Consider the following 12686-nt stretch of genomic DNA (forward strand, 5'->3'; position numbering starts at 1 on the left):
AAAAGGAAGGAGGTGGCACTACAGCCTATTTGCTTCTTTTCCCGGAATATTTCTCCCAGTAACTTAGTTCTTCAGGTATAACCAGATATAGCACAGTTTCAGTGTACGTCTACTTTGATCATCTGCTTGATTTTCTTTTGAATTTCATTTTGCGGTTTTCAAAGTACATAAATCTTATACTATGCCTTGGGATATACCAATAGTTACTTTTTTTCGTGTTCCATACATCATTTACACAAGAAATCGTAATGATAAGGAAAGAGTCATTATACATTGACATAATTTTTTTAAATATGCCTCCATGTCGATCATTTATTTATTTTCACGGTTTTTTTTTTTTAAATTAAAGACAGACAAATGTTAGTCAGTAATTCCTAATCGTCGCCATTTACACATTACAGTAATAGATAATCTCCGGAGGAACAGGAGTCATCGAAAAGAAGTTTTCAGTTTAGTTTCAAATTTTACTTTGTTCTGTGTCAGGCATTTTATATAATTGGTTATGTGATCAAATTTTTTGTTTGCAGCAGCATGAACCCCTGTTTGTGCTACAGACAACTTAATGTGGGATAATGAATGGCCGGCCGGAGTGGCCGTGCGGTTCTAGGCGCTACAGTCTGGAGCTGAGCGACCGCTACGGTCGCAGGTTCGAATCCTGCCTCGGGCATGGATGTGTCTGATGTCCTTGGGTTAGTTAAGTTTAATTAGTTCTAAGTTCTAGGCGACTGATGACCTCAGAAGTTAAGTCGCATAGTGCTCAGAGCCATTTGAACCATTTGATAATGAATGTCATTTTTTCTTCTGGTATTTTAATTATCTACATGATTGTTGCCTGTGAAGTGCAGTGGTTTATTTATAACAAAATTCATGTGGGAATAACCATACTGTGAAACGGATAGGTTACTACTCACACGCAGAGCACAAAGCAGGTACGACAAAAAGAGTGTTCACACAAATTTTCAGGCAAAGCCTTAAGTAGAAAGGAAGTACAGCACCCATACACGTTCATACAATCATACTCATAAAACTCAGGCACAAACGACCGCTGTCTCCAGCTGTTCTAACCAGTATCTCGTTTAATGGGGGAAGAAATGTGAGCAATGAATAATAATAATAATCATAGGCGAAACGAATTTAGGGCATCAGATGCAGCCCCAACAATCAGCGCGGTTATGTAGCCGTGTGTTGTGAGGGAACGAGAACATTGTTATAGTGGGGCTCTATGTCGGGGCGTTTGCGACTTGGAAGGCAATGAAAAACACAGGAATGAAGAAAAAGAACGGGCACAATTAAGAAAGGCGAACCTAAGGTCAAATAACAGAAATAAAACGATTACAATAATTACTGATTTGATGCAGCTCTCCATGCTACTCTATCCTGTGCAGGCTGCTTCATCTCCCAGCACCTACAGACACCTACATCCTTCTCAATCTGTTTAGTGTATTCATCTCTTGGTCTCCCTCTATGATTTTTACCCTCCACGCTGCCCTCCAATACTAAATTGGTGATCCCTTGATGTCTCGGAATATGTCCTACCAAGGGATCCCTTCTTCTAGTCACGTTGTGCCACAAATTTCTCTTCTCCGCAATTCTATTCAATACCTCCTCATTAGTTATGTGATCTATCCATCTAATCTTCAGCATTCTTCTGTAGCACCACATTTCGAAAGCTTCTATTCTCTTCTTGTCCAAACTATTTATCGCCCATGTTTCACTTCCATACATGGCTACACTCCATACAAATACTTTCAGAAACGACTTCCTGACACTTAAATCTATACTCAATGTTAACAAATTTCTCTTCTTCAGAAACGCTTTCCTTGCCATTGCCAGTCTACATTTTATATCCTCTCTACTTCGACCATCATCAGTTATTTTGTTCCCCAAATAGTAAAACACTTTTACTACTTTAAGCGTCTCATTTCCTAATCTAATTCCCTCAACATCACCCGATTTAATTCGACTACATTCCATTACCCTCATTTTGCTTTTGTAGATGTTCATCTTATATCCTCCTTTCATGACACTGTCCATTCCGTTCAACTGCTCTTCCAGGTCGTTTGCTGTCTCTCACAGAATTACAATGTCATCGACGAACCTCAAAGTTTTTATTTCTTCTCCATGGATTTTAATACCTACTCCGAATTTTTATTTTGTTTCCTTCACTGCTTGCTCAATATAGAGATTGAATAACATCGGGTATAGGCTACAACCCTGTCTCATTCTCTTCCCCACCACTGCTTCCCTTTCATGCCCCTCGACTCTTATAACTGCCACCTGGTTTCTCTACAAATTGTAAATAGCCTGTCGCTCCCTGTATTTTATCGCTGCCACCTCCATAATTTGAAAGAGCGTATTCCAGTCAACATTGTCAAAAGGATTCTCTAAGTCTACAAATGTTAGAAATGTAGGTTTGCCTTTTCTTAATCTATTTTCTAATATAAGTCGTAGGGTTAGTATTGCCTCACGTGTTCCAATATTTCTACGGAATCCAAACTGATCTTCCCCGAGGTCATCTTCTACCAGTTTTCCATTCGTCTGTAAAGAATTCGCGTTAGTATTTTGCAGCCATGGCTTTTTAACCTGATAGTCCGGTAATTTTCACATCTGTCAACACCTGCTTTCTTTGGGATTGGAATTATTATATTCTTCTTGAAGTCTGAGGCTATTTCGCCTGTCTCATACGTCTTGCTCACCAGATGGTAGAGTTTTGTCAGAGCTGGCTCTCCCAAGGCTATCAGTAGTTCTAGTGGAATGTTGTCTACTCCCGGGGCCTTGTTTCGACTTAGGTCTTTCAGTGCTCTGTCAAACTCTTCACGCAGTATCATATCTCCCATTTCATCTTCATCTACATCTTCTTCCATTTCCATAATATTGTCCTCAAGTACATCGCCCTTGTATAGACCTTCTATATACTCCTTCCACCTTTCTGCTTTCCCTTCTTTGCTTAGAACTGGGTTTCCATCTGAGCTCTTGATGTTCATGGAAGTGGTTCTCTTTTCTCCAAAAGTCTCTTTAATTTTCTTGTAGGCAGTATCTATCTTACCCCCAGTGATACGCGCCTCTACACCCTGGCACTTATCCTCTAGCCATCCCTGCTTAGCCATTTTGCACTTCCTGTCGATCTCATTTTTGAGACGTTTGTATTCCTTTTTGCCTGCTACATTTACTGCATTTTTATACTTTCTCCTTTCATCAGTTAAATTCAATATATCTTCTGTTACCCAAAGATTTCTATTAGCCCTCGTCTATTTACCTACTTGATCCTCTGCTGCCTTCACTATTTCATCTCTCAAAGCTACCCATTCTTCTTCTACTGTATTTCTTTCCCTCGTTTGTCGAGGTCCCATCTCCTTCAATTCCCACCTTTTTGCAGTTTCTTCAGTTGTAATCTACAGTTCACAACCAATAGATTGTGTTCGGAGTCCACATCTGACCCTGGAAAGCGACCGCTACGGTCGCAGGTTCGAATCCTGCCTCGGGCATGGATGTGTGTGATGTCCTTAGGTTAGTTAGGTACAAGTAGTTCTAAGTTCTAGGGGACTGATGACCTCAGAGTTAAGTTCCATAGTGCTCAGAGCCATTTGAACATTTTTTTGCCCCTGGAAATGTCTTACAATTTAGAACCTGGTACCTGAATATCTGTCTTGCCATTATATAACCTATCTGAAATCTCCCAGTATCTCCAGGCTTCTTCCATGTATACAACCTTCTTTCATGATTCTTGAACCAAGTGTTAGCTACGATTAAGTTATACTCTGTGCAAAATTCTATCAGGCGGCTTCCTCTTTCATTCCTTACCCCCATTCCATATTCATGTACTACATTTCCTTCCCTTCCTTTTCTTACTCTCGAATTCCAAGCACCCATGACTATTAAATTTTCGTCGCCCTTCACTATCTGCATAATTTCTTTTATCTCATCATACATTTCATCAATCTCTTCGTCATCTACGGAGCTAGTTGGCATATAAACCTGTACTACTGTGGTAGGCGTGGGATTCGTATCTATCTTGGCCACAATAATGCATTCACTATGCTGTTTGTAGTAGCTTACCCGCATTCCTATTTTTTTTATTCATTATTAAACCTACTCCTGCATAACCCCTATTGATGTTGTATTTATAGCTCTGTATTCACCTGGCGAGAAGTCTTGTTCCTCGTGCCACCGAACTTCACTAATATCCACTATAACTTTAACCTATCGATTTCCCTTTTTAAGTTTTCTAACCTACCTGCCCGATTAAGTGATCTAACATTCCACGCTCCGACCCGTAGAACGCCCGTTTTCTTTCTCCTGATAACGACGTCCTCATGAGTAGTCCCCGCCCGGTGACCAGAATGGGGGACTATTTTAGCTCCAGAATATTTTACCCAAGAGGACGCCATCATCATTTAACCATACGGCAAAGCTGCATGCCCTCGGGAGAAAATTACGGCTGTAGTTTCCCCTTGCATTCAGCCGTTCGCAGTACTAGCACAGCAAGGCCGTTTTGGTTAGTGTTACAAGGCCAGATCAGTCAATCATCCAGACTGTTGCCCCTGCAACTACTGAAAAGGCTGCTGCCCCGCTTCAGGAACCATACGTTTGTCTGGCCTCTCAACAGATACCCCTCCGTTGTGGTTGCACCTATGGTACGGCTATCTGTATCGTTGAGGCACGCAAGCCTCCCCACCAACGGCAAGGTCCATGGTTCATGGGGGGGGGGGGGGGGGGAATCAACTCTTATGCTACATTAATTTTACAATGAATCTGTTAAAGCTTGTACTTTATAATTTGTGTAATGTATTTATGTTTCAAAACATGCAAATATACCCTCCTGGAAATTGAAATAAGAACACCGTGAATTCATTGTCCCAGGAAGGGGAAACTTTATTGACACATTCCTGGGGTCAGATACATCACATGATCACACTGACAGAACCACAGGCACATAGACACAGGCAACAGAGCATGCACAATGTCGGCACTAGTACAGTGTATATCCACCTTTCGCAGCAATGCAGGCTGCTATTCTCCCATGGAGACGATCGTAGAGATGCTGGATGTAGTCCTGTGGAACGGCTTGCCATGCCATTTCCACCTGGCGCCTCAGTTGGACCAGCGTTCGTGCTGGACGTGCAGACCGCGTGAGACGACGCTTCATCCAGTCCCAAACATGCTCAATGGGGGACAGATCCGGAGATCTTGCTGGCCAGGGTAGTTGACTTACACCTTCTAGAGCACGTTGGGTGGCACGGGATACATGCGGACGTGCATTGTCCTGTTGGAACAGCAAGTTCCCTTGCCGGTCTAGGAATGGTAGAACGATGGGTTCGATGACGGTTTGGATGTACCGTGCACTATTCAGTGTCCCCTCGACGATCACCAGTGGTGTACGGCCAGTGTAGGAAATCGCTCCCCACACCATGATGCCGGGTGTTGGCCCTGTGTGCCTCGGTCGTATGCAGTCCTGATTGTGGCGCTCACCTGCACGGCGACAAACACGCATACGACCATCATTGGCACCAAGGCAGAAGCGACTCTCATCGCTGAAGACGACACGTCTCCATTCGTCCCTCCATTCACGCCTGTCGCGACACCACTGGAGGCGGGCTGCACGATGTTGGGGCGTGAGCGGAAGACGGCCTAACGGTGTGCGGGACCGTAGCCCAGCTTCATGGAGACGGTTGCGAATGGTCCTCGCCGATACCCCAGGAGCAACAGTGTCCCTAATTTGCTGGGAAGTGGCGGTGCGGTCCCCTACGGCACTGCGTAGGATCCTACGGTCTTGGCGTGCATCCGTGCGTCGCTGCGGTCCGGTCCCAGGTCGACGGGCACGTGCACCTTCCGCCGACCACTGGCGACAACATCGATGTACTGTGGAGACCTCACGCCCCACGTGTTGAGCAATTCGGCGGTACGTCCACCCGGCCTCCCGCATGCCCACTATACGCCCTCGCTCAAAGTCCGTCAACTGCACATACGGTTCACGTCCACGCTGTCGCGGCATGCTACCAGTGTTAAAGACTGCGATGGAGCTCCGTATGCCACGGCAAACTGGCTGACACTGACGGCGGCGGTGCACAAATGCTGCGCAGCTAGCGCCATTCGACGGCCAACACCGCGGTTCCTGGTGTGTCCGCTGTGCCGTGCGTGTGATCATTGCTTGTACAGCCCTCTCGCAGTGTCCGGAGCAAGTATGGTGGGTCTGACACACCGGTGTCAATGTGTTCTTTTTTCCATTTCCAGGAGTGTATTACATTTGTTCTTACACTGTACTCATATTACATTCCTTTTCATGCTTGATATTTGCTTCGACTACTTATGTAAACGTTAAATGCCAGGTAATCAACTAGTGATTAAACAAAAGGCGTCTTTGATTTTCTTCGTAATAGGCACAAGACTAGTATACACTGGTACTCTCTTCAGGCGTTGCAAACACTCATCTCACGTCATGGCATTTAGTATAAATCAACTAGATACTGTGTTTCCTAAAGTTCTTGAAAATAGCTTCCGGCCTCCCTGAAATTCTTCAGCAAAGGCTCATCAACGTCTGCACGAACAACAGTCTAGATCACTTATGTAAGTCTTATATAAGTGCGTTATGAGTCGCTACTCAAATGCGTCAAAACCGTAGCGATGTCCTCCCACGCTTTCCTTACGCAACTGCAGGAAAATGACATTTGATTCCTACATTATCTTAGATGTGTCACGAGTTGGTACTCTGGGTTCTCCCGATAAGGACGGACCAGTACCATTATGTAAGTGGCGCTTTCATCAAAAGAAAAAAACCCATTCCTTTCCCACTGTGCTTTGTTGCTGTAGTCTCGTAGCTACGACTTTGTGTGTATAACGATCCTCCACTAATCAGCATAATCCATAGGTATCTCACGGTATCATATCCGAATTCATTAAGTTCGTGATTCCAAAAATGGAAAACACACTCACCAATACATCCTCTGTGGTAGCGGAAGAAATATCTTAATGGATAATCATAAAGCAATTTTACATTTATGTTGTGCAGGTCTGTGCAACAAAAGGAGATTCGAACAATGAACACAAAGATGCTTTTTATGAGCAGTTACACGATGTATCTGATGAAATACTCTGTCGTAATCTTATACCTCTTATGGGTATGCATTTCTCAGCAATGACCGTAACGGCTTTCGACCCGTTTTTGTAGCAGCACAACGCACGAATGGTAACGATGAACATCTCAGATTATTCTGTAGCCTCGACGGGCTCTGTATAGGAAATAGTTTCTGTCGATACAAAACGATATATAGGAAGACATAGTGTTTGCCTGATGAAGTCAGTCTAAATGAAAAAGATTATATTTGTATAAACAGGTGATGGAAATCATCTTTGCCAGATACGCATCTACGGATGTTGGGTCGGACCACTTCTTGGTCCGAGTGGACTTGAAGTGAAATTCATATAGCAGCAAAGCCAACAACCTAAGCGAACCTATGATGTGACGGCCCTAAAAGACTAGTAACTACAAAATTCAGCCATAATAATTGATTGCAGGCGTTTAAATATCTACCTGATGACGTCGAAACGCGATGATTTAAATTCAAAGATTCTGTTGTGAGTACATGTGCTAAAGAGACAATTGGACAACGGAGAGAAACACGAAAAGGACGATGGATTCAAGAACGAACATACATCTGACAGACGAAAGAAAGATGGTAATGCAACAGCGTGATCAAACTGAAGATCATGTAGAGCCTAAAACAGGCAGACGAAAATATACCGAGTTAGACTGCCGACTCAAAAGTAGTTTTAAAACCGACGTAAACAAGAATCGTTTGAAAGATATATATAGTGAGGTGCAAGTGCCTGACGGTTTGAGTATTTCAAAGAAACCTTTAACCACCCCAGTCCACTTAATGCTTGCCAAAACCTCAAAAGTTAATGGCAAGAACAGGTTGTATTACAGAAGCAGAGGTATCCGCAGCAATCACAACACTTAAAAACAATAAAACAGCTAGTTTAGATGAAATCTCTACTGAAATTCTGAAATATGAAGATCCGGAGTTAATTCGCCACTTTGCAATATCTGTTGGCAAACAAGGCAGTTCCAAAAGGCAGCTGACGTGACGTCATTGTTAAACTACTGAAGAGAGGAGTGTGACCGAAGGTTCAAATTGGAGAGGCATCACGTTTCTCTCAGTGTAAGGCAAAGTCTTTTGCCTCGTTCTCCTAAAAAGGTTACAAGAAGCAGTAAAGTGTCAACTACGTGAACAACAGGCTGACTTTCGAAGCGTGAGCCCATGCTCTGAACAAATACTTGTTCTGCGAAGCGCAGTAGAACAATGTACAGAATTCACCTGTCCACTGCACCTAAACTTCGTTGATTTTGAAAATACATCGACAGCATACACCGAGAAACGTTGCGGAATATTGTGAGTCTGTGTACGGAATTCCTGACCATATCACTGATGTTTTCAAAACCTGTAGCTACATTCGAGTTTCTATATAAGAACAGAAGATGGGAACAGCCTTTTGTTTAACATTCTGACAGCCATCAAAAAAGGATGCATCTTGTGGCCATTTCTTTTCATATTGTCATAGATTTCACAACGAGGAAAATTGTGGACAAGTCCAAAAAATGGATATACGTATAAATGAGCAAACTAGCTGGATTTTACGAACGACATTGTTCTTCCGGCAGATACACCACGAAGTTTACAACTAATGACTACCAAGCCGGTTGGAATAGCCGGTTCTGAAGGGCTAAAAATAGGGACAAGAAAAACATTGTCCATAAAAAGTGGAATGTATCTACTCAAATGTAGTGCAATCTGCAGGCATTACACGATGTTACCCGATTCCCATATCTCGTCGGTCTTGTCTGTAACGACGGGGGCACAAATGTGGACATCACCAGCAGAACTGTAGAAGTTTACGCAGTTTTCCAACGAATGTCATCCATGTGGCAATCAGGCTCTATAAGTACGCCCACAAAGATTCAGTCGGACTCCTCTAACATCCTGCCGATGGCCATGTATGCCTATGAGACTTGGAAAATGCCAGTAAAATCAGCATAGAAGCTGAATGTTCTTCATCAACGACTCTTGAGGAGAATTTTGAAGATCTGCTTTTGCTACTACTTTTTGAATGATGAAGTGCTGAGAAGGAGTGGTCTACGTAGCCTACACAGAATCCCTGCCGTAAGAAGACTGAAGCTTGCGAGGCATGTTCTGCACACGAAAGATGGAAGAATTCCTAAAACAGCACTGTATTGGAAACCAACAGATGGATACATAAGCAGAGGAAGACCTCGTGACACCTGGAAACGAACTTTTTCAAAGGATCTTCAACATATAGACATGAACTGGGAAGTAACTAAAAACCTGGCAGTAACCGAGCTCGTTGGAGGGTATGCCACCTAGGATTGGAGGAACTAAGTCTATGGAAGTGTGAATGAGAAAGAGAAACTATGGACGTTCTGTACGCTCTTGTCTGCGGCCGTCTCTAGTACCAAGAAATTCAGTGCCTTGCGTCTTAACACGTGCCGGCCTCTGTGACCGAGCGGTTCTAGGCGCTTCATTCCGGAACCGCGCTGCTGCTACGGTCGCAGGTTCGAATCCTGCCTCGGGCATTGATGTGTGTGAAGTCCTTAGGTTAGTTAGTTTTAAGTAGTTCTAGGTCTATGGGACTGATGACCTCCGATGTTAAGTCCCTTAGTGCTTAGAGCCATTTGAACAATTCTTAACACATGTCCTGTTCCCAAGCCTCTCTCGCGCCTGGCTCCTTGTGCGTGGAGGCATTCACTTCACCCGCGATCGGTCACCTCGAATCCGTATAAATACTCTGGCCAAGTCCGTTTAACTGAGGGAGGCAAGATGAGGTTAGTTCGGCTATGAGCTAGTCTGGCGAGCAAGCATTTATACCAGGGTTGTCCAACCCACGCTCCGCGTCCTGCATGCGGTCCAAAGCAAGCATCACTGCGGTCCAAGAAGTGAGTGTCTATCATACGATCGGTAAAAACGGAAACGGAAAAACAAAAACCAAAACAAAAAACACGGTTTATGTAAAGTTATGATAAACTGCATGTTTTCAATTTGAAACTCCCATCACATCATGCTACTCTGATTGGTCCATCCCATACTTAACATGGCTGCCCTTGCTATACCTGAATCCCCAGAGTCTTGTTCTTGAGATAAAGAACGTTTTTCACAGTAATTCTTATCACTGCAAGTCAGAAGTTAGAAATCTTCAAATGGATTGCAATTACTGTCAATGTTTTCTACCTAACAGTACCGCAATTCTGTTGTATCAGGTTTAATTTGATACATATCCAATGGTACAAATAAGAAGCACATTTGGAAATGGACATATCCGTAATGGGGTTTCGCGAAATCTTCATACTCTAGTATGGAATTTCTACATTAAACAATGATCGATACAAATCAAAATATGTTAGTGACGCACGTGATGGCGGAAGCTGCATCCCTTTCCTTCCGTCGCCCCGCAGCGGCCATCAAGCTCATTCCCCTCCCACCCCACCCACAGTGGAGAAAGTTCTTTATAAAGTGGTTGTACTGTACTGTCTAGCCGCAGCAGCCCTGTACCTGGTCGGTACTTGTCGGTAGATGTCGGGAGTCATCGTCTTGGAAGTACCGTCAACCGTTACGAACTAACAGTAGATAGAGCTGCATTATTACCAGCGTGCTTGATTAAATTGTGACTGAAGCTGAGAGGCTACAAGTGACGGTCAGTCGCTATCCACAACTTCAATGACGCTTCACATCAAGTAAGTAAGGTCTGTAAAATAATACTGAATGTGGTATTGCGCTCTTTGGCACAGCGTGTGGCAGCATACACTGAAAGTAGCAGCAGAACGATAACAAGTATTCATCAGTTTGGCCATAATAATCAAGGAATGTCACCTACAAAACCAAGCAAAAGAGGTGAGCTTTATTTCAGTTCAGTTTCTTCACTTGACAGCCCACGGACTAGTTTGTTTTGCAGCAAAATTGCATATTATTAATGTTCAATGTAATACTGTCAAAGAAGACAGGCAGTGTTTTAAACACACATCGATACATTATTTTCCCAAATTCAAATCAAATGTCATATTAATTCTATGATCTGTAATTAGTTATGAATCTGATATTTAAATGTCAAATAAATTCCGAGGTTTTAACATGGTTGCTTGGTTCAGCGACCGTTTCTAAATTAAAATTGAAACAAATGAGCCCTCGGTCACTATCGTTTTTAGTCTTATTGACCAGGTTTCAACACTTGTAAGATTGCCTTCATCAGAATTCAAACAATTGAAATGGCCTATAATATACTTACAAATGTATAGGAAAAGACATTTTTTATATAAAAAGTGTAAGTACTGACTATCAATAAAAGACAGAGACAGTACTAACATGTCACTTATAATTAATTATTTTATATGTGACATGTAAGTACTGCCTCTGTCTTTTATTGTCAGTCAGTACTTACACTTTTTATATAAAAATGTCTTTTCCTATACATTTGTAACTATGTTATAGGCCATTTTAATTGTTTTTAATTGGGATGAAGGCACTCAGAAGTGTTGAAACCTGGTCAATAAGACTAAAAATAATAGTGACCGAGGGCTCATTTGTTTCAATTCAAATAAATTCCATTTTGATTTTTTAGAATAAAGAATCATAAATTCCAAATTTCTTAACTATATGCCTCCGTTTTTTTCTGTTAAAATATACTACGAGCTGCCCAGACTATGTGCTGCCCATAAATACTCGTCTTATTTCAATGTGGCCCAGGTAATCTAAAAAGTTGGACACCCCTGATTTAAACAGTTTCCTACCGGCTCCGCCTTGTAATTCCTTCTGATATTGTCCCTCGCAAACAGTGGCGCAATCATACCGCAAACTGATAAGTGTGCTTTCTGATACCATTATCACCACTATTACAAGGAAAATTGTGACACCACAATGGAGCTTTTAATTTTTTTAAATGGCGTGAAAATTACAGTGATACACTTCTGATATCAAATAACATTACTAACTCGAAAATGAAAAGAGTTTGCACTCATAGCCAACGTGGAGAGCGCGAACGGATCACATCCTAGTACCAGCTACGTACTTGACGAGCTACAAGACCAAATTTGTGAATCTGTACGAGTTAGTATGTTCTCGTATATTTTCAGCTGACTGTGTCCCCGTTATTTATTTAGCAATACTTGAAATTTACGGCATTTTAATAATAACACATGGCCAAGGACCTAGAGACTTCCTCTAACATTTTCAAAGTCAAAAATTGTTGTTAATATTCATAATTACAGTTATGATGCCCATTCTCTGTCTCAGCCCTGCTCTATATGTCAGCGAGCGAGGTATTTTCTCACGTAGTGGGCCGCTCGTCACATCTCAGACCCTCCGTCTATAAGCACCTTATGGCGCAGCATATGCGCTGCTCGACCCCCGCAGTCACAGGAACAGGCTCCCGCTACAGTTGGCATCTCTACAAGCCACTGATTGAGAAAACAGAGGAACGTCTAATTAAAGAAAGAGCCCAATTATGAAAAGGTTCGTCATCGTATTGTGCACTCTGCCCTTGTGAGACAAACTGAGGAGGTACTTGATTGAGAAGTAGAGGCTCCGGTCTCGTAAACTGACACACGGCAGGGAGAGCGGTGTGCTGAACATATGCCCCTCCATATCCGTACCAGTGACGCCTGTCGGTTGAGGATGACACGG

Source organism: Schistocerca nitens, chromosome 1 (assembly GCF_023898315.1).
Source record: "Schistocerca nitens isolate TAMUIC-IGC-003100 chromosome 1, iqSchNite1.1, whole genome shotgun sequence".
Classification (NCBI taxonomy): domain Eukaryota; kingdom Metazoa; phylum Arthropoda; class Insecta; order Orthoptera; family Acrididae; genus Schistocerca; species Schistocerca nitens.